Genomic DNA, 24110 nt, shown 5'->3' with positions numbered 1-24110 from the left:
TTTTAATAAGGCTGGCTAATGGTTTATCTATCTTATTAATTCTTTCAAAGAACCAACTCCTGGTTTTGTTGATCTGTTCTACAGTTCTTCTGGTCTCGATTTCGTTGAGTTCTGCTCGAATCTTTATTAACTCTCTTCTTCTCCTGGGTGTAGGATCTATTTGCTGTTTTTTCTCTAGCTCCTTTAGGTGTAAGGTTAGCTTTTGTATTTGAGTTCTTTCCAGTTTTTGAATGGATGCTTGTATTGCGATGTATTTCCCCCTTAGGACTGCTTTTGCTGCATCCCAAAGATTTTGAATGGTTGTATCTTCATTCTCATTAGTTTCCATGAATCTTTTTAATTCTTCCTTAATTTCCTGGTTGACCCTTTCATCTTTCATCAGGATGGTCCTTAACCTCCACGTGTTTGAGGTCCTTCCAAACTTCTTGTTGTGATTTAGTTCTAATTTCAAGGCATTATGGTCTGAGAATATGCAGGGGACGATCCCAATCTTTTGGTATCGGTTCAGACCCTATTTGTGACCCAGTATGTGGTCTATTCTGGAGAAAGTTCCAATATCCCTGATGAACATGGATGCAAAAATTCTCAACAAGATACTAGCCAATAGGATCCAACAATACATTAAGAAAATTATTCACCATGACCAAGTAGGATTTATCCCCGGACACAAGGCTGGTTTCTACGAGTGTTGACTCGTAAAACAATCAATGTGATTCATCATATCAGCAAGAGAAAAACCAAGAACCATATGATCCTCTCATTAGATGCAGGGAAAGCATTTGACAAAATACAGTATCCATTCCTGATCAAAACTCTTCAGAGTGTAGGGATAGAGGGAACATTCCTCAACATCTTAAAAGCCATCTACCAAAAGCCCACAGCAAATATCATTCTCAATGGGGAAGCACTGGGAGCCTTTCCCCTAAGATCAGGAACAAGACAGGGATGTCCACTCTCACCACTGCTATTCAACATAGTACTGGAAGTCCTAGCCTCAGCAATCAGACAACAAAAAGACATTAAAGGCATTCAAATTGGCAAAGAAGAAGTCAAACTCTCCCTCTTCGCCGATGACATGATACTCTACATAGAAAACCCAAAAGACTCCACCCCAAGATTGATAGAATTCGTACAGCAATTTGGCAGCGTGCAGGATACAAAATCAATGCCCAGAAATCGATGGCATTTCTATACACTGACACTGAGACTGAAGAAAGAGAAATTAAGGAGTCAATCCCATTTACAATTGCACCCAAAAGCATAAGATACCTAGGAATAAACCTAACCAAAGAGGTAAAGGATCTATACCCTCAAAACTATAGAACACTTCTGAAAGAAATTGAGGAAGACACAAAGAGATTTAAAAATATTCCATGCTCATGGATTGGCAGAATTAATATTGTGAAAATGTCAATGTTACCCAGGGCAATTTACACGTTTAATGCAATCCCTATCAAAATACCATGGACTTTCTTCAGAGAGTTAGAACAGATTATTTTAAGATTTGTGTGGAATCAGAAAAGACCCTGAATAGCCAGGGGAATTTTAAAAAAGAAAACCAAAGCTGGGGTCATCACAATGCCAGATTTCAGGTTGTACTACAAAGCTCTGGTCCTCAACAGTGTGGTACTGGCACAAAAACAGACACATAGATCAATGGAACAGAATAGAGAACCCAGAAGTGGACCCTGAACTTTATGGTCAACTAATATTCGATAAAGGAGGAAAGACTATCCATTGGAAGAAAGACAGTCTCTTCAATAAATGGTGCTGGGAAAATTGGACAGCCACATGCAGAAGAATGAAACCAGACCACTTCTTGCACCATACAGAAAGATAAACTCAAAATGGATGAAAGATCTAAATGTGAGACAAGATTCCGTCAAAATCCTAGAGGAGAACACAGGCAACACCGCTTTTGAACTCAGCCACAGTAACTTCTTGCAAGATACATCCACAAAGGCAAAAGAAACAAAAGCAAAAATGAACTATTGGGACTTCATCAAGATAAGAAGCTTTTGCACAGCAAAGGATACAGTCCACAAAACTAAAAGACAACCTACAGAATGGGAGAAGATATTTGCAAATGACGTATCAGATAAAGGGCTAGTTTCCAAGATCTATAAAGAACTTCTTAAACTCAACAGCAAAGAAACAAACAATCCAATCATGAAATGGGCAAAAGACTTGAACAGAAATCTCACAGAGGAAGACATAGACATGGCCAAAATGCACATGAGAAAATGCTCTGCATCACTTGCCATCAGGGAAATACAAATCAAAACCACAATGAGATACCACCTCACACCAGTGAGAATGGGGAAAATTAACAAGGCAGGAAACCACACATGTTGGAGAGGATGTGGAGAAAAGGGAACCCTCTTACACTGTGGGTGGGAATGTGAACTGGTACAGCCACTCTGGAAAACTGGAGGCTCCTCAAAGAGTTAAAAATAGACTTGCCCTATGACCTAGCAATTGCACTGTTGGGGATTTACCCCAAAGACAGATGCAATGAAACTCCGGGACACCTGCACCCTGATGTTTCTAGCAGCAATGTCCACAATAGCCAAACTGTGGAAGGAGCCTCGGTGTCCATCGAAAGATGAATGGATAAAGAAGATGTGGTTTATGTATACAATGGAATATTACTCAGCCATTAGAAACGACAAATACCCACCATTTGCTTCAATGTGGATGGAACTGGAGGGTATTATGCTGAGTGAAATAAGTCAGTCGGAGAAGGACAAACATTATATGTTCTCATTCATTTGGGGAATATAAATAATAGTGAAAGGGAATATAAGGGAAGGGAGAAGAAGTGTGTGGGAAATATCAGAAAGGGAGACAGAACATAAAGACTCCTTACTCTGGGAAGCGAACTAGGGGTGGTTGAAGGGGAGGAGGGCGGGGGGTGGGGATGAATGGGTGACGGGCACTGAAGGGGGCACTTGACAGGATGAGCACTGGGTGTTATTCTGTATGTTCGCAAATTGAACACTAATAAAAAATTTATTATATAAAAATCAAAACTACAAGGGGATATCACCCCATGTGAGTCAGAATGACTAAAATCAACAACACAAGAAACAACAGGTGCTGGTAAAGAGGTGGAGAAAGGAGAACCCTCTGCACTGTTAGTGGGAATAGAAACTGATGCAACCACTCTGGAAAACAGTATGCAGGTTCCTCAAAGAGTTAAAAATAGAACTACCCTATGATCCAGCAGTTGCTCTATTTAGTATTTACCCAAATGATACAAAAATACTGATTTGAAGGGAAATATACACCCAGATGTTTATAGCAGCAATATCAACAAAAGCCAAATTGTGGAAAGAGCCCAAATTTCCATGGATTGATAAATAAGTAAAGCAGTTGTGGTATAATATAGACAATGGAATATTACTCAGGCATCATGGAGCTAGAGAGCACAATCCTAAGTGAACTCAGTCAGAAAAAAGACAAATACTATATGATTTCAGTCGTATGTGGAATCTAGAAAACAAAGCAAATGAACATGGGGGGAATAAGAGAGGCAAACCAAGAAACAGACTCTTAACTATAGAGAACAAACTGAGGGTTACAGGAATGGAGGTGGGTGGGGGAAATGGGTTAAATAGGTGGTGAGTATGAAGGAGTGCACTTGTGATGAGCACCGGGTGCTGTATGGAAGTATTGAATCACTATATTGTGCATCTGAAACTAATATTACACTGTATGTTAGCTAACTGGAATTGAAATAGCTTTACTATTTTTTTTATTTTTCCCAATTTTTATTTCAATTCCTGTTAGTTAACATTCAGTGTAATATTAGTTTCAGGTGTACAATATGGTGATTCAACAGTTCCATTTAACACCCAGTGCTCATCACAACAAATAAAGTCTATTTTAAAAGCCGCCCAGGGGATCCCTGGGTGGCTCAGCGGTTTGGCCCCTGCCTTTCGCCCAGGGCACGATCCTGGAATCCCGGAATCGAGTCCCACGTCGGGCTCCTGGCATTGAGCCTGCTTCTCCCTCCTCCTGTGTCTCTGCCTCTCTGCCTCTCTCTCTCTCTATGTCTATCATAAGTAAGTAAATAAATATTAAAAAAAAATAAAAGCCTCCCAAATAAGAAACCTCCAGGCCAAGACAATTTCATTGGAGAATTCTGCTAAATGTTTAAAAAAGAATTAATACAAATTATATACAATCTCTTCCAAAAAATAGAAGTGGAGGGAACACTTCTCAATTTATTTTATGAAGCTAATATTATACTAATAGGAAAGCCAATGACAGCATACAAAAAAGAAAACTATATACCAATATCCAATATGAATACTGATGAAAATTCTTTATAAAATGTTAGCATATATAATTTAGCAATGTAGAAAAATAATTATACACGATGGGGTTTATTCCAGAGATGCAATGTTGGTTTGATGTTTAAAATTTTGCCATTTTAATCCATCATACTAACAGGCTAAAAAGTGAAGATTATGTGATCCTATCAATCAATGAAGAAAGAAACAAAAACATTTCATGATGAGAAATAAAACTCTCAGAAAAAGTGAAATAGAAGGAACTTTCTCAATTTGGTAGAGAGCATTGTATTAGTTTTCCAGAACCACTGAAACCACAAACTGAGTGGGTTAAAACCAGAAATTTATTGTCTCTCAGCTCTAGTGGCTAGAAGTCTGAAATTAAGGTGTTAGTGGGGCTATGCTCCTTCTCAAGGCTCCAGAGGAAAATCCTTTCTTGCTTTTTCTGGCTTCTGACAGCACCAGGCATTCTTTGGTTTGTGCAGCACAACTCTAATTTCTGCCTCCATGGTCACCTGGCATTCTTCCTGAATGTTTCTCTAACTAACTCCTCCTCTTTTTTTTCCTCCTCTTTTTTAAAGGTTTATGTATCTATTTTTGAGAGAGAGAGGGGGAGAGAGAGCAAGAGCACATGAGTGGGGGGGGGAGGGAGAGGGAGAGAGACTCAAGCAGACTCCACACTGAGCACAGAGCCCAAAGCAGCACCCAATTTCATGACCCTGAGACCACTACTCAAGCTGAAACTAAGAGTTGGATGCTTATCTAACTGTGCCACCCAGGTGCTCCTCCTCTTCTTATGAGAACACCAGTTATATTAGACTACGGCCCACTCTAATCATCTTAACTTGATTATATCTGCAAAGACCCTACTTTTAAGTAAAGTTAAACTTGCAGGCAGCATGGGTTATCATTTTGGGGGACACAGTTCAACCTCAAACAGTCCACTCTCTGGCTCTCCAAAATGTATGTATTAACCAATTCACTTTTAAGAGTGGTGTTTTACATTCTTACATATGCATGGATTTTTAATTTGTTGTAGTTCTAGCAGATTCTGCTAGAATTAAAATTAATATTTTGGGGGTGCTTAAAAATTAATTTAATATTAATTAAAATTAATATTTTGGGGGGTGCTTAAAAATTTGTTATGAGTAGTTCCTTTTATATTTCAAAATAGTCCTGTAAGTCCATTTAAATCTATTCCCCTTGAATGTTATTTTATCTGATATTAAAATCACTACACTTGTTTGGTTCTTTCTTTCACAGATGCCAGATTTATTTTTTCCTGTCTTTGTATAGTGCTTTTATAAGTACAGGCATACCCCTTCTGCCATGTGAAGTTACAGTGAGAAGATGGCTGTCAATGAAGCAGCAGGCTCTTATCAGACACTAAAGCTGCTAGTGCCATGATCTTGGCTTCCCAGCCTCCAACACTGTGAGAAGTAAATTTCTGTTGTTTATAAAAAAGACAAAAGAGTACAGGCATACCTTGGAGATATTGGAGGTTCAGTTTCAGATCATTGCAATAAAGCAAATATTACAATAAAGCAAGTCAAATGAATTTTTTGTTTTCTCAGTGCTTATAAAAGTTATGTTTACACTATACTGTATTGTGTGCATTAGCATTATGTCTAAAAAATGTACATGCCTTTTTAAGATTTTATTTATTTATTCATGAGACACACACACACACACACACACACACACACACAGAGACATGGGCAGAGGGAGAAGCAGGCTCCATGCAGGAAGCCTGATGCGGGACTCGATCCCAGGTCTCCAGGATCAGGTCCTGGGCTGAAGGTGGTGCTAAACCGCTGAGCCACCCAGGCTGCCTGTACATGCCTTAATTAAACAATACTGCTAAAAAATGCTAATCATCTGAGCTTTCAGTGAGTCATAATCACTGATCACAGATCACCATAACAAATATAATAATGAATAAGCTTGAAATATTGTGAGAATTACCAAAATGTGACAAAGACACAAAGTGAGCCAATACTCTTGGAAAAGTGGCATCAATAGACTTGCTTGATGCAGAGTTGCCACAAATCTTCACTTTATATAAAATATAGAATCTGTAAAATGCAATAGAGCCAAACACAATAAAATGAGGTATGCCTGTAATATTTAGTAGCATTCGTAAAACATCAATTGGTTTTCCTTGTGAAATATTTAAAATTAAAGGAATTATCAAGTTTCATTGCACTAAACCTCCTATAGTGCTACTCTCCTGCCTTCATATGCAACTATTTCAATAGTTTAGTATATACCCTTTAAATGCTTTTATCTGTGCATTTACCAATAATTATGTTTTAAGAAGAAATGTACAGCATCTTTGACAATGTGTTTTATAATGCTTCATGCATTTTATAACTTATTTCTGTAACTCAATTTCTCAAAAAATTTAAAATATTTTATTTATTTATTTGAGAGAGAGAGAGAGAGAGAGAGAGAGAGAGAGAGAGAGAGTATGTGTGTGTGTGTGTGCGTGCCTGATGGCAGGGGGAGAGGTAAAGGGAGAGGGAGAAGCATACTCCCTGATGAGCAAGGAGCTGGACGCAGGGCTCAATCCCAGGACCCTGGGATCATGACCTGAGCCAAAGGCAGATGCTTAATCATCTCAGCCATCCAGGTGTGGAGACTGTAACTTGATTTTTTAAAAAATTTCTATTTGAGTATAATTGTCACACAATGTTACATTAGTTTCAGGTGTCCAACATAGGGATTCACCTTCTCTATAATTATGCTGTGCTCGCAAGTGTGGCTACCATATGTCTATGTTACCATACAATGCTACCACAATACTATTGACTATATTATCTATGTTGTACCTTTTATTCCCATGACTCATTCATTCCTTAAGTGGAAGTCTGTACCTCCCGCTCCCTTTCCCCCATTTTGCTCCCTTCCACCCCTTTGGCTTTTTGTTTGCTTGTTTGTTTGCTTGTTTGTTTATTTGTTTGTTTTTGATTCCACATATGAGTGAAATCATATGGTATTTTTTCTCAATACGACTTACTGCACTTAGTGTAATGCCCTGTAGGTCCATCCATGTTTGTTGCAAAAGGCATGATCTCATCCTTTTTATGGTTGTGTAATATTCCACTCAATTCCTTACTATTACATTCCAATATATATACCAAATTTTAATCCATTCATCTATTAATAGACACTGAGCTTACCTCCATATTTTGGCTATTGTAAATAATGCTGCAATCAACATATAGGTTCATTTATCTTTTCAAATTAATGTTTTCATTTTCTTTGGGTAACTACCCAGTAGTGGACCTATTGGATCATATGTTATTTCTATTTTTGATTTTTTGAGGAATCTCCATACTGTTTTCAACAGTAACTGTAACTTGATTTTATTTTTCTATGTTAGCACATTTAAATTGCCCTCATTTTTTGGGACGCCTGGGTGGCTCAGCAGTTGAGTGTCTGCCTTTGGCTCAGGGCGTGATCCCGGAGTCTCGGGATTGAGTCCCACATTGGGCTCCCTGCGTGGAGCCTGCTTCTCCCTCTGCCTGTGTCTCAGCCTCTCTCTCTGTGTTTCTCATGATTAATAAATAAATTGCCCTCATTTTATAATAGATACATAGAATTTAATTTCTGAATATACCATTGTTTATTGTTGTTCCTCCTTTAAAATATTTACTTATTTGAGAGAGAGAGACAGACAGACAGACAATACAAGAGCAGGGGAAGGGGTGGAGGGAGAGGAAGAGAATCTCAAGTAGACTCCGTGCTGAGCACAGAGCCCAAAGTGGGGCTCAACCCCATGATTCTGAGATCATGACCTGAGTCAGAATCATGTCAGATGCCTAAGCAACTGAGCCATCCAGACATCCTTGTTATTCCTCCTTTTGTGGCAGCTTTGATTTGTCAGGTTTTTTGTCATGACCTAACTTAATATAATGACAAATCCTGTAAATATTTCTTTTCTTTAAAGCATATGGATATTTTAAAAATTCATTTATTTTAGAGAGAGAGCATGAGCAGTAGCAGGGCAGAGGGAGATGGAGAATTCTCAAGTAGACTCCCTGCTGAATAGGGAGCCTGACACGGGGCTCAATCCCAGGACCCTGAGATCATGACCTGAGCTGAAATCAAGAATTGGCTGCTGTACAGACTAAGCACCCAAGTGCCCCTAAGCATATGGATATTTTGAGTGACAGGATTATGGTTTTAGGCTCTGGCTCTAAAGATAATTTAAGGTGCCAGAGGATGGAGAAGTTAATCTTATGATTTATGTGACAATCTAATTTCTATGATGACTGAGATGCACTACAAATTCCCCAGAGGCAGAGATCTTTGGCAAAGGTATGTGCTGACAGGAACATCTGTAAAACAGCTTTTGGTATTTGGAGTTCCAAGTAACCCTTGATTGTGTGTTTATGAGTGAGGGTTTTAGTTGCAGGTAGACAGAAGTATTCTGATCCCTTCTGCCAAGTAATTCACACCTGAGGCACTTAATTTAGGGATATGAAAATGTCTCTGATATGCCTAGATTTCCCCTCTTATTGAGAATTTGCATCATTAGGTGCCATGTGAAAATGCGAGTGGGATTAGGACTGGGTCACCTATGAGATCTCCTTTAGACCCAGCATATATTATAAACATCTAGTAAAAGTACGCTGAGTTAGGGCTGGAACACAGATATGTGCTTGTTAGGAAAGCTGAACTTGTCAACTTTTTTATTTAATCTGATTCCCTAAACCATTGTATAGAAATATTTTCCCTCCAATGCATATCCCAGGAATAAGTTTCTGGTGTTTCCTCTAACATTTAGTCATTCATTTATTGGATTGGGAGGCTCAAGTGTCCAAGTGTCTGAGGTAGAGATTACAATTTTGCCTCTGAGGATGAATTTGCCCTATCCAGTTGCCGTAGAAAACTAATGTCAACCACAGAAACATAATGTACTTTTTGGTTTCTATGACACCTGAACTATGTTATCTTACCCTGGGCAAAAAAAAAAAAAAAAACAAAAAACATTTAACTTGGATGTTTACAGGCAGAAAGCATGTGATACTTGCATCAAAATAAGATAATTTGAAAAAAAATAAGATAATTTGGGTGTCTCCCATCACCATGAGTGTGTGTGTATAAGTAACAGTATTGGGGGGGGGGAGAACAAATATATGCTTGCAAATATAAAGGCTGATTTCTCCCATTTTGAGGGGAGGCTAGCAGCCACTGCTGAGAACAGGCTAAAGAGGCTGAGTCACTAGTTAGTCCATTTCCTCCCTTGTTTCTGTGTCCTCAGATGACACCCCGTAGTGTTGAGGGCTCTGCCATCTCAGATTCTGTAAAGCCAAAGTAATAAAATGGTTTGACTATGCATTGCTCTCCATCAAATATTTTGCAGTACCTCTAAAAGATGTATCTTCATTTATAATATTTCTTCATATATTAAGGACATTTGGGGAAGTTATGAATGTGCAAATTTTGAAGAAAATGAATTGTGAGACACAATGAATATAATAGAAATACTAATGCATTTCCCCCCTGGACTCCAGTGGATCATTTGCACACCTCCTAGTTATCTGAACACCACTTGGGAAAATTATAGCTATAAAGGAAAAATTTTAACTTATTACATAACTAATTAAAATCTGTGAATGGCTCTTCATTACTGTATGCATAAAGTACAAGTGCCTTAAAGCTTTTAGTTTCAGTGGTTGCATTTTTATTGTGATTTTGTCAATGTAACAGTTTTCTTTCCTATTTATGAATTATGTTTCCTATTTATTATGTTTTTTCCTATTTATTAAGAAAGGCATGCTATTCAAAGTACTTATTGTTGTTTCCTTTGTATTATCTATGCTTTAGTAAGCAGTTGGTATAATGCCTGTTTAAATCTTTCAGCTCTTACATTTCTGATTTGACCCTGTGAACTCTGTTTCTAATTTGCTACCCAGTTCACTATTAGGCTATGCTCATAAGGAGTGCCACCTGGAGACATGTATCTGGAGGAAAAGAAGCAAGTTAACCAAACTTCTGTTCGTAGGATGAACTCTACTTGATCATAGTGTATTATTCTTGTTATGTATTGCTGCTTTAATTTGCTAAAACATATTTAAATTAATGAGTCATATTGGGCTATAGTTTCTATTTCATGTCATGACTTTTCTTTCTTGATTTCAGGGTAATGCTGGCTTCATGTAATGAGGTGGGAATTGTTTTTGCCTCTTCTTTTTTCTTAAGAAGAATTTATGCAGAATGAATATTACTGGTTTCTGTTTTCCACAGATGATGGAGTAACAGAAACAAAATTTACCTTCTGTATTAATGTTCTATTGATGCTGTAACACATTACCACCAATATAGTGGTTTAAAACAACACATATTTATCATCTTACAGTTCTGGAGATCAGAAGTCTGAAATGGGTTTCATCAGGATGAAACCAAGGTGCTGGGAAGGCCATGCTCCCCCAGAGGCTCTAGGGAAGAATTTGTCTTTTACTGCTTCTAGAGCTGTATATATTTCCTTCCTTGGCTTATGACTCTTTCCTTCATCTCCAAAGCCAAGAGGGTAGCATCTTCAAATCTTTCTCTAATTCCATCTTCATATCGCCTTCTCTCTTATAAGAACACTTGTAATTACATAGGGGTGACCCAAATATTGCAGGATAATCTCTCTACCCAAGATCCATAACTTAATCACACCCATAGTCTTTTTTTTTTTTTTGACAGAAGGTAATATATTCACAGATTCTGCGGGTTAGGATATGGAGATATTTGAAGGTCCCTAATTCAGCCTACCACACATTCCTGTGAAACAACCAAAATCATCAGAAAAAATATAAAATAATGATTTTCAACATACTGGACAAAAAGCAAGAAAGGACAGTGATAAATGAGAGACTGGAAACAAGTTACAGCTGGCATCATACTTATTGGTGAAAGATTGAAAGCTTTCCTCTTAGGATCAAGAGCAGACAAGTAGGCCTGCTCTTGCCACTTCTATTAAACAATATACCGGAAGTTCTAGCCAAGGCAATCAGCCAAGAAAGAGGAAAAAAGGTATGCATATTGAAAAGGAAGGAATAAAACTATTTCTATTTGCAGAATACATGGTCTTAAATAATAAAAAGTCCCAAATAATCCAAAATACATTATTAAGGTTGAGTTCAGTAAGATTACAGAATATGAGATCAATATATAAAAATCTGTTGTGATTTTTAGATTAGCAACAACAACAAAGAAAAACAAAATAAAATGAAGAAATCAGTTCTCTATATAATAATATATTACAAATAAAATATTTAGGAGTAAATTTAATAACCCAAATATCCCTCTATTGATAAATGGGTAAATAAAGTGTGTTCTATCTATACAGTGAAATATGATTAGACCATATAAAGAATGAAGTACAAATTCATGCTATGATGTAGATGAACTATGAACACATTTTGCCAAGTAAAAAAGTCAGTGAAAAAGGTCATGTATTGTATGTTTCAAATGATACAAAATATCAAGTAAAGGCAAATCACAGACATAGAAGGTACATAATGTTTGGCTGGGTCTGAGATAGGAAGCAGGGGGGTACTGCAAATGGCAACAGGAGATCCTTTTGAGGTGTTGGAAATTTTCTAAAATTGGATAGAATGAATAAATTGTGGTGAGGGTCATAAAATTTTTTAACTTTAATCTGAAATTATTGAATTTTACACTTAAAATAAGTTAATTTTGTTATGCTAATTGTATCTAAATATGTTAAAGTTATAATCACTTCACTATTATTGGTTTTTTAATCTATCGATGTCTATAATGAAATTGAATGAGAGAAAAAGATACATTTTTCTTTCCTATTGGCACAAAATATAAAACAATGTATGCACTAATTTGCACAACATATTTTTAAAACTTTGTCTTGAGAAGGCTTAGAGTGAGCAGACATGATAATTTAAAATTTTCAAAAAAAAATAAAATAAATTTTCATTTTGGGGACACCTGGGTGGATCAGCGGTTGAGCATCTGCCTTTGGCTCAGGTTGTGATCCTAGGGTCCTGGGATCGAGTCCCACATTGGGGTCTCCGCAGGGAGGCAACTTCCCCCTCTACCTATGTCTCTGACTCTCTGTGTCTCTCATGAATAAATAAATAAAATATTAAAAAAATAAAATTCTCATTTTGTCATTTTCTTGCTTTTATATCTCCACAATTTATTACCATTTAATCAGAAAAGCAACTGCAACTTATAAGCTTAAAAGATGAACATATATTCTTCAAAATGATACTCAAATTATGATGAATCTGTAAAATAGATTGGTAAGTTCAAAATAACAATTTTCCTATAAAATACTAAAATTCAGAAGTTCATAGATCCAAATATTATCTTAATTGACCACTGAGGATGTATATTTTCTTAATTTTTAGCATCTTTTAAAATTATTTATTGACCAGTTTTTTTTTTAACTAAAATAGAGCTGAAAATAGCCTATACAGTTTTATTACACACACACACACACACACACACACACACACACACGTTTAGGTGACAGGATATTTTCTATAGGCTGGAGAGTGCTGTCTGTATATGGGTATGTTTAGTTATCTAACTGCCTTTCATTTTACTCCTCTTCAATTTGCTTCCTTTGACATTTGTTTGTCATTTGTCTGTCTCTGCCACAGTCTTACCTCTGGTAAGCAAGTGCACTAATCTGCTTTTTGTTTTCTTAGAAGAGAGAAGATACTAAGTTAAATGTATTTTCATATAGCAGGTGAGTAAACAGTACACAGCATAATATACAGAAACATATACAAGAATATTAACTGCAATAATGCTGCTTCCAAAGCCATTAGGTTGAATTCCCTATATGTATATACACATATATGATACACTTGGATAGATATACACTATAAAATTAGCAGTGGATATCTCTGGATAAACGTGGTTCTAAATATTTTTATTAAAATTTTATCATTATTTTATAATTTTTCTATGGTGATCTGCATTGTATTGACATGATAATAACCAAGTAACTATTAAAAGAATAATAAAAACCATATAGGTTGAATGCTATAAAGTGATATAGAATCATGTGATGTTATGTAAAATTTTTTATTTATTTTTATTTATTTTATTTTTTTAGGATTTATTTATTCATGAGAGACACAGAGAGTCAGAGACACAGGCAGAGGGAGAAGCAGGCTCTCCACTGAGAGCCCGATGTGGGACTTGATCCCAGGATCCGGGATCATGCCCTGAGCCAAAAGCAGATGCTCAACCACTGAGCCACCCAGGCCTCCTTGTAAAATTTTTTTTAAGATTTTATTTATTCATGAGAGACAGAAGAGATGCAGAGACATAGGCAGAGGGAGAAGCAGACTCCCTGTAGGGAGCTTGATGCAAGACTCGATCCCAGGACCCTGGGATCATGACCTGAGCTGAAGGCAGACACTCAACCACTGAGACACCCAGGTACCCCTATGTAATTTTTTTTAAGTTGCAGAAATATATACATTAAATATTTTGGGCAAAAATCACAACCATAAAACATCATACATTAACTTAAATACATACTCCTCTTTAGCCAAGGCTGGTGGAACTTCCTGTGTACTCAGGAAGGTTTGCATACAGGCATGGTGGTTGTAGCTGAGTGATGTTCTAGGATCTAATTTCTTACTAATTAGCAATGCTGGCTGCAGCTCTGCCTTGAACACATGTTTGTATTTTCTACTTTTTGGGGGGCTAAATTGTGAGAGAGAGGTTTAATGTTTAAAATGCTTATCATTGGAATGTATAGAGTCTGGTTAAGGCCTCCTACCTGTGTTCTATAAGAAAGACCAGATTCCTAGTCCATAAAGGAGTAATAACTGATAGAATATGTTCACCTGCTATGGATACAGAAAAATAGGGGTTCTCATTTTTGGACTTCCCAGTCATGAGACTAGTTTCCTCATAACACTAGATAAGATGTTTTATACTGCATCTATTTTCTCTGACTTTTATTATTATTATTATTATTATTAAAAATTGCATTTATTTATTCATGGAGAGAGAGAGGCAGAGACACAGGCAGGGGGAGAAGTAGGCTCCATGCAGGGAGCCCGACGTGGGACTCAATCCCGGGCCCCCAGGATCACACCCTGTGCCAAAGGCGGCGCTAAACCACTGGGCCACCGGGTCTGCCCAATTTTCTCTGACTTTATTAATCTGAGTATGGAATGTAGTGATGGGTTGGGAGGTCTTCATCTCCCTTATTTAAAATTCATTTTGTTAATCTTAGGTTCACATTACCCTAAGAGACCTAATTCTAGTATCATTTTTTAAGGTATATCAATTTTAGCATTACATTCCTTGTCTATTGCCATAATAATGCTATATTAAAAAAACCCAACAGACCTCAGTGACATATATCAATATGAGAATATGAGAATATTTAGAATATGAGTCTGCAGGTGTGCATTTTAGTCTGGATTCACCTGGGCAGTTTTCCTAATTATGGCTGGGCTCACTTGCATGGATGTGTGTTGTTTGGCTGTTGGCTGATTTGGATAGGCCTCATTTCAGAAACCTAGGATTGCCTGGCTCTGGTGCACTTGTCTTTTATGCCCTGTTATGTTAGTCTTGGCATATTCTCACAGTGATGCCAAAGAGCAAGAATTAAGGTTGAAATGCAAAGTGCTTTTTCAGGTCTCTGATCATGCCACCACCACTCACATCTCATTGGCCAATGCAACAAAATGGACAAACTCAAAATCAATGGATGAGAAAATATAGTCTATTTTTCAGTGGGAACTTCTGCTGTTATTAGGCAAAGGATGTAGAAACAGGATCTATAATCAGGAAATGTACAGGAAGAAGCAGTTATCTTGTACCCAGTGTGATACATAGGAGAAGGTCTGGACTAGACTAGAATTAAACCTGTAGCCAAATTGAATTGAGAAAAGGATCAGTAGTAATCAGATATACAGGTTCATTCTCTAGCTGCAATTGTTTTCCAGGGATGAAATATAGTGGTGTGGTTTGTATGTTTGAGCTTTTCATTAGAAATGTAAACATAATTTTACCACATGACTCACTAATTCCACACTTTTAGACTTCTTTTAGAGTTTTAGAAAATATAAACTACTCTATAATAACCAAAATCATATTACTGTTTGCCTAGGGTGGGTAGAGGCAGTATTGACTGCATAGAGGCAAAAGGGAACTTCTGAGGTTGATGGAAACGTTCTCTATCTTAAATTTGGTGGTGGTTAAATGGAGGTATATATTTTTCAAAACTCAATGAACTCTATACTTTGAATTTGTATGGTTTATTGTACATAAATTACACTTCGAAAACTGACAAAAATGTATCTCTATTCCCCTATTTTTTCTTTCTCCTGAGATAATATTAATACATGAATAAGTGGTACCTCCTAACTGAAGGTAGCTCTGTGACTTGAACATCCAGGTATTGATAACCCAGTAGGTCAGGAAAGCAGTCACAGTAGGAAGTACTCTCCAGCCCATGAAAAACTTCACCCTCATGTAAAGACATGGCTACATAGTGCATATGTGGGTTAACAAAAGACATGCTATTTTCAACTTTTTTTTGATTGTACAATTGCTCACTAAAAATCAAATAAGATATTGAAGACTATCAAGGAAATATACACTGTATCATTAAAAATTCCATGACAGAGAGATGGTCAGTGTTAAAATTCAGGTTTATATACTTGCAGATTTTTATTTTATTCAAATACATATTCACATACTGTTTAAAAATGGTTCTTGGGATCCCGGGGTGGCGCAGCGGTTTAGCGCCTGCCTTTGGCCCAGGGCGCGATCCTGGAGACCCGGGATCGAATCCCACGTCGGGGTCCCGGTGCATGGAGCCTGCTTCTTCCTCTGCCTGTGTCTCTGCCTGTCTCTCTCACTGTGTGCCTATCATAAATAAATTTAAAAAAAATTTAAAAAATTAAAAATGGTTCTTCTAGTGAGCTAAACAGCATTTTAAAACATCTTCACTTGTTCATATGGGTCTACATAATCTTTGTAAATTAGTTCATATTTTAAATTTTTAATTTCAGTTATTTTTCTGATTACAAAAGTAATACATGTGCAGAAAATATCAGAAACGTCTGTAAGATAAAAAGACTGAATTATCCTGTCTTCTCACTCTATCATTGCTTCCATTTGAAGCACATATTTGCCTACAGTCTTCCAAATATCCTCCATCTTATATTCTATGTCACTAGGAACACCATTTTCTTTACTCAAACTATGGATAGATACTTAGATGCTAGAGATAGATGATAGATGATAGATAGATAGATAGATAGATAGATAGATATTGATACCAATATATTTTTAAAAGATTTTATTTATTTATTCATGAGAGACAGAGAGAGGCAGAGACAGGCAGAGGGAGAAGCAGGCTCCCTGTGGGAAGCCTGATGTGGGAACTCGATCACAGGACCCTGGGATCACGACCTTAGCCGAAGGTAGATGCTCAACCCCTGAGCCACCCAGGTGCCCCTATTGATACCAGTATTTATCATCTTTTGCTAAATAGTAACATACCTTCTTGTGAGCTATAAGCTTTGGAATGTCTTCCTCAAGGCAAGTATTTCATAAAAATAAGAATAAACAAATACCTATATTGTAAGAAAGTCTAAGTTCATATTCTTTTAAAACTACATAATAACTTTGCAACTTTCCTTCACTAGATGGATGAACAGCCTTGTTAAACTTAGATTAAAAATATTTCAAAATCGGGGCACCTGAAAAATATTTCAAAACCAGCCTCAACTGGTTGAGCATCTGCCCTCAGCTCAGGTCATGACTCCAGGGTCTTGGGATCAAGCCCTGCATCAGAATCCCTGCTCAGTAGGGAGCCTGCTTCTCCCTCTGCCTCTGCCTGCTGATACCCCTGCTTGTGCTCTCTTTCTTCTGTGTAAATAAATGAATAAAATCTTTTAAAAATATTTCAAAATCTATTCAGATGACACTAAATTACAGATTAAATTATAACTATCCAAGTTATAGCTATACAGATTTATAATATAATTTATAACTATACATTTTGCAATTTACAACTATACAAGTTTTCTCTTATGTTCTTCAGCAAAATTACACTGTTATCTTCAAAGAGGTCTTGCCTTTTGGGAATGTTAGAAATATATAATAATTAAATGGCAATGGGTGCCTTTAAATCATGAAATTTCCACAGGTTTCTAAAGGAAAAGGAAAATTTTAGACTTGTTTTACTTGGTCTAATTTTACTATTTGTCCAAAAATATGAAAACCTATTCCCATGTGGAGGGCCATCTCTCAATTCTTCCCTGAACAATAAATAATTTACAGAACATTTGCATCCATAAAGAAACTTTCCAGGGCACTTCTCAAGAAATAACAAAAGTTGTACAAAACAACATTTGTACTTGATAAAAAGCCTCATACGCTAATTTTTATTTGGATGGATTTCTAAAAATTCCAATGTGAATCCTCATCCTTTCACAGACCATTTCCTCAGCAGAACTTATATTCCTGCCTAAAGTTGCAGCAGGTAAACTTTTATTGAAAGAAGCTTCTTTACCCCTTAAATATCCATAAAACCAGAATTCAAGATGAGATTTCCATAAAGACTATATCACTGTAATGATTTTAGTAATGGTGTATCAGATTAAAATGGTAAGAGTATTTTTCATGATTATCAAATTTCAGGTAAAGGTACTAGGCAAGTAATTGTTTTGTCACTTATAGAGATCCCTTAATTGTGCTCAAAAACAAGGGACTGCCCATGCTTCCAGGGAACTTTTTCATTATCTTTTGTCATTTAAAAAAATCTAGAAAGAAACAAGAAATCCATTAAAAGGAAATGAATAAATCTATGGTCTATTGCCAAAATCGAATAGTATGCATCTATCAAAAATAATGAGTCAGATCCAAATGTATTATCATAGATTGGGAAAAAATAATGTTTAAAGAAAAATTACAAAATTTTTGTAATAATATAATTTAACATCCCCTTTTATGTAGCAAATGATATTAAGATATAACTGCAAATACATGTATAGAAGAATATGCACAAATCTAATGAAAGAGTTACAAATAAAGGCAGTTGAGGACTAGAATGGATGAAAGCAGTGAACTGGGACATTATTATTATATAATATTGCAAATTTTCATAAGTTATTTGTTATATATATGAAATTAAATGTTATTTCTTAAAAGATGATAAAAATTCAAATCAATATCAGGAATGAAATTGTGCATATAATTATGGAGTCTGAAGCCATAAAAAGGATAATAAGAGGACTTCTGTTTTTAACTCTAACAAGTAAAGAGCTTGGAAGTCATCACTCCCATTTTCACAATAGGAAAACAGTGGACAAACTGAAATCAATCATTTTCCTTGACTCATCAGATAACTGGTGTCATAGGGCAAGACACCACACTGAAATCTGGGAGAAAGGTACATTCTGAGATATATAGCATCTGAGATACGCTAACTTGGAGCAGAAGTAGCTGGATGCCATAAGCAGTAAAACCACTTATTTACCAGCAAATTTAATGAATTGCTGGAGGCTGAATGTGTGTTAACGTGAGAGTAAGGAACTCCATGAGGCTGCGTTCATAGAAGATTCCACACATTTTCATGGACTTTTCTTTCAGGAACCTACCAGGTTCCCTATCATGTTCTCCTGTGTGGAGCCTTATCCCTACAAGGCAGAAGGGAAAAGTAAGAATTGTAAAACATCCCAGGCTCTTCTCCATAACATAAGCCTATTTTCCAGCAGAAAGACTCACCACAAAACATGAGAGACACCTAACTCTGGGAAATGAACAAGGGGTAGTGGAAGGGGAGGTGGGTGGGGGGTTGGGGTGACTGGGTGGTGGGCACTGAGGGGGGCACTTGGGAAGAGCACTGGATGTTATGCCATATGTTGGCAAATTGAACTCCAATAAAAAGATTAAAAAAAAAAAAAGACTCACCAGAGTGAACTGAAAATTTATCCTACCTGGAGGAAGAGAACTCTCCATTCTGGCCCTTTTCAGGCTTTCTGTCTTCATGTTTCACCTAAGAGGGAGAAAAATATAGTCAATAGAAGACAGGGTTTTAAGGAAATAGATCGGGGCCACTGAGCCAAAGGAGATAGTAGGAACAAATGGGAAAAAAAGCTATACCCCTGGAGGAAAGACAGAAACATTTCTGAAAGCCCTGACTCTGAGACACAGGCCCACTTAGAGAATCAGACTTTATCAGAAGATTATACTTCCCTTCCCCAATGCCCTGCCATCAAAGCAATACTTTTAAAAGACACAAACTACCAAAATTCACTTAAAGATAAATGGATAACCCTAAAAGCCTTGTAACTATTAAAATTGAATTACTAGATAAAAACATTTTAAAAAGATAAATCACCATTCTTAACTCAGATGGTTTTACTGGGAAATTCTACCAAACCTTTAAGAAAGAAATAATACTGATTTTTCTCAATCAATTCCAGAAAATAGAAGAAGGAACACTTTCCAACATGTCTATGAGTTGAGTTTCACCTTAATACCAAAAATAAAGATTTTTTAGATTTTATTTATTTATTTATGAGAAACACAGAGAGGAAAGAGAAGCAGAGGGAGAAGCAGGCTCCATGCAGGGAGCCCGACGTGGGACTCGATCCTGGGTCTCCAGGATCACACCCTGGGCTGAAGGCAGCGCTAAACCGCTGAGCCACCCGGGCTGCCCGAAAATAAAGATATTTAAAGAAAAATACCACAGACCAATATCTCATGAGATAGACACAAAAATAACTAACAACAGATTAGTACTTAAATCTAGCAATGTATTAAACAGATAATATGGCTAACCAAGGGGGATTCATTCCAGGAATGCAAAGCAGGTTTGACATTTGTAAGTCAGTCAGTGTGATGCATTAATAGATTGAGAAAAAAAAGGATATGATTATTTTAATAGCTGCTGAAAAGGCATTTGACAAAACACAACACTCCAAAACTCAGGAATGGAGGGAATGTCCTCATGTTAGTAATTATATATATATATATATATATATATATATATATATATATATATATATATCTTCATGTTAGTAGTGATATTTATATACACACACACATATGTATGTGTGTGTATTTTTTTTCTTTTGAGAGAGAGAGAGAAAGAGAGAGAGAGGGAGAGGGAGAGGGAGAAAGAATCTTAAGCAGACTCCATGCTGAGCACAGGGCTCGATATTAGGCTTGATCTCGACCCTGAGATTATGACCTAAGCTGAAACCAAGAGTTGGATGCTTACCAACCACACCACCCAGGTGCCCCACTACTGGAATTTTAAAGAATATACCTTTCATTAAAAAATAAAAATTTTAGGGGTAACTGAGTGGCTCAGTTTAAGCATCCAGCTCTTTGTTTCAGCTCAGATTATAATCTCAAGGTCATGAGATTGAGCCCCGAGTCAGGCTCTGTGCTCAGCATGGACTCTCTTAAGACTCTCTCTCCCCCTCCCTCTGCTTCTCCCCACTGTGCTCCTGTATGTCTCTCTAAAATAAATAAATATGGGCAGCCCGGGTGTCTCAGCGGTTTAGCGCCGCCTTCTGCCCAGGGTGTGATCCTGGAGACTCGGGATCGAGTCCCACGTCGGGCTCCCTGCATGGAGCCTGCTTCTCCCTCTGCCTGTGTCTCTGCCTCTCTCTGTGTGTGTCTCTCATGAATAAATAATAAAATCTTTAAAAAAATAAATAAATGTTAAGAAAAACTCCAATAGCTAATGTTATATTTAACAGGACAAGATGGAAGTCTTTTCCCTAAAGATTGGGAACAAGACAAGAATGTCTTCTCTTATCCCTCATATGCAAAATCATATTGGAAGTCCTAGTAAAATAAGATAAATAATTAAAATTATGCAGACTGGAAAGAAAGAAAACTGTTCTTTTCTGTTCTGTTCTTTTCTCTGATTATGTATCAGAGTTGGAAACATCAGTACAAACTCATGTTTAGCTAAATATACAGATGGATAAATATAGAAATAACTATAGATATGTGTGTATACTTTGGTTAGCATATACACACAGATTTCTAAGCCCTGACTGCTGAGAAGGCCTAGATGAAATGACACTCCAGTAATATAAGCACGTCCAACATTCATATTTTTACTTCTAATGAAACTCTCTAATAAAAATATCAAGAGTCCTTAGAGAAATGTCTGGTTGAGGGGATGTGTTAGGTAATGCAAAGATGAGCCTGGAATATCTTGTAGTGCCAAAAAATTAAGAAGTGCTCAAAAACAGCCCTATGGGGATATGTCAAAGGACACAGGAGCCAACTGAAAGAGCTCCCAATAGCCTAATCTTGAATAATTTGAGTAACAATATTAAGGATTAATATATAGGTACAGTAATCTAGACAATATGATATTGGTGGAGAGATCTGTGGAACAGAAAGAGGACCTGGAAATAACCTTATACAAATATGCCAACTGATTGCTGACAAAGGTGCAAAAATATTTCAATGGAAGGATATCTTCTCAACAAATGATGCTGGAGCAATTGGACATATATATATGCAACAACAAAACAAAACCCCTAAAACTAAAATTCATAGCTTACACACAAATTAACCCAATGTAAAATGCAAAGCTACAAAACCTTTAAAAAACAGGAGAATGGGGATGCCTGGGTGGCTCAGTGGTTGAGTGTCTGCTTTTGGCTCAGGTCATGATCCCAGAATCCCACATCAGGCTCCCTGCATGGAGCCTGCTTCTCCCTCTGCCTGTGTCACTGCCTTTCTCTCTCTGTGTCTCTCATGAATGAATAAATAAAATCTTTAAAAAAAACCCAGGAGAATGTTTTTTTGGGGATATAGACTGGGCAAATAGGTCTTATGCAAGGTGCCAAGAGCAAAAGAAAAATTAATTAGCAGGACCTAATACAAATTTAAAACTATTGCTCTGCAAAAGACCCTGTTGAGAAGATGAAATATAAGCTACAGACAGGGATAAATTATTTGCAACCTCATATTCAACAAAAGACTTGTATCAAGACTACATAAAGAACCTTCAAAACAGCAAATACACAAAAAATACAATTAGAAAATGGGTAAAAGATGTGAAAAGATATTTCACTAAAAGGGATGTACAGATGGCAAATAAGCACTTGGAAAGATGTTAAACATAGTTGGCCATTAAGAAAATGTAAATTAAAGCCATGATGAATATCACTACTCATTTATCAGTATAGCTAAAATTTAAAAAACAGTGACATCATAGAAACGTCATCAGACATTACTAGTGCGAATGTTAAATAGTTCAGCCACTCTGAAAAACAATTTGGCAGTTTCTTATAAAACTAAATATGCAACTGCCATATGACCCAGCAATTGCACTCCTAAGCATTTGTCTCATAGAAATGGAAACCTAAGTTTACACAAACAAAAACTTTATATCAATGTTCATTATAGCTTTATTTGTAATAGCCCCAAACTGGAATTAGCCCAGATGTCCCTTGGTGGGTAAATGGTTAAATGAACTGATATTATCCAGTAATAAATAGCAACAATTACTGATATGTGCAACAATCTAGATGAATCTCCAGAAAATTATGCCAATCCTAAAAAGTTACATACATAGAGTTCTATTTAGAAAACATTCTTTAGGAGCACCTGGGTATCATAATTGGTTAAGCATCCAATTCTTGGTATCAGCTCAGGTCATGATCTCATGCTTGTGGGATTGAGCCCCATGTCCTGCTCAGCACAGTCTGCTTGGGATTCTCTCTCTCCCTCTGCCAGTCCTGCTCACTCTCTCTCTCTAAAATAAATAAATAAATCCTTAAAAAAAGAAAAAAGAAAACATTTCCAAAATGACAGAATTCTAGAAATGGAGAGCTGATTAGTGGTTGTCAGTGGTTAAGGGTAATGGTGGAGTATGAAGGTAGTAGATGTAGCCATAAGAGAACTGCTTCAGGGATCCTTATGGTGATGAAACTTTTCTGTATCTTGACTGTGATGGTAGATATGTCAATCCACACCTGTGATATACTGTATTAAACTAAATACACACAAATGTATATATGAAAAACTTTTGAATTTTGAATAAACTAATAGACTGCATCAATGTTAATTTCCTGGTTGTGATATTATTTTACAGTTGTACAAATTGTTACCATTGAGGGAAATTGAGCAAAGGATACAGGGATCATACTATGTAATTTCTTATAACTATCTGTAAATTTACAATTACCTCGCAAAAAAATTAAAAATATTCAAAAAACAATGATAACAGATAAAGATATATTGTCATTTGAGAACAAAAATAAATCAAGTGTTAGCTAATTTAATACAAGAAAATAGCACATTTGCAAAGATATTAGCCTTCCAAGGAACTTGGAAAGATATTTCATTATGATAAAAGAAAAGTATTCATTATGAAACATTAATGTACCTAAGTTTTAAATCTGTAAAATGAATTTGATAGAACTACAGAGATTATTCTCAAATTCCAAATGGAATTCTAGAACTAAAAGCAAAGGTTAATAAAATTTAGAACTTTTTAAGTGGGTAAAACATGGAATAGACACAGGAAATTTAAATGAACTGGAAGTTAAGTCAGGGTAGAATATATAGAGATAAATCAAGAAGAGAAAAAACTAAAAAAAAAACAACAAAGAGCAAATGAGATGTATGGGACACAGTGAAGACGGCCAACAAATGTGAAACAGGAGTTATAATATAAAAAGGAAGAAAGAATTGGACAAAAGCAACACCTGAGGATACAATGGCCTAGAATTTTCTGTGAGTAATGAAAATTAAAAAGTCACAGATTGAAGAAAAGATACAAACCCTAAGCTAAATAAATATCAGGAA

General features: G+C 36.4%; 1 long non-coding RNA gene across 1 annotated transcript; it reads right to left on the bottom strand.

Annotated features, from left to right (window-relative positions):
* Positions 1-15747: 15747 nt before the first annotated feature.
* LOC125754680 (uncharacterized) lies at positions 15748-23038 on the bottom strand. Its single transcript, XR_007409427.1, has 3 exons — positions 22908-23038; positions 19259-19317; positions 15748-16178 (listed from the first exon to the last, which is right to left on the bottom strand). It is a non-coding gene; the product is annotated as an uncharacterized LOC125754680 (long non-coding RNA).
* Between the last annotated feature and the right edge of the window lie 1072 nt (positions 23039-24110).

The sequence above is a fragment of the Canis lupus genome, chromosome X, assembly GCF_003254725.2.
Source record: "Canis lupus dingo isolate Sandy chromosome X, ASM325472v2, whole genome shotgun sequence".
Lineage (NCBI taxonomy): Eukaryota > Metazoa > Chordata > Mammalia > Carnivora > Canidae > Canis > Canis lupus.
This window is presented reverse-complemented; position numbering and strand designations above follow the sequence as displayed.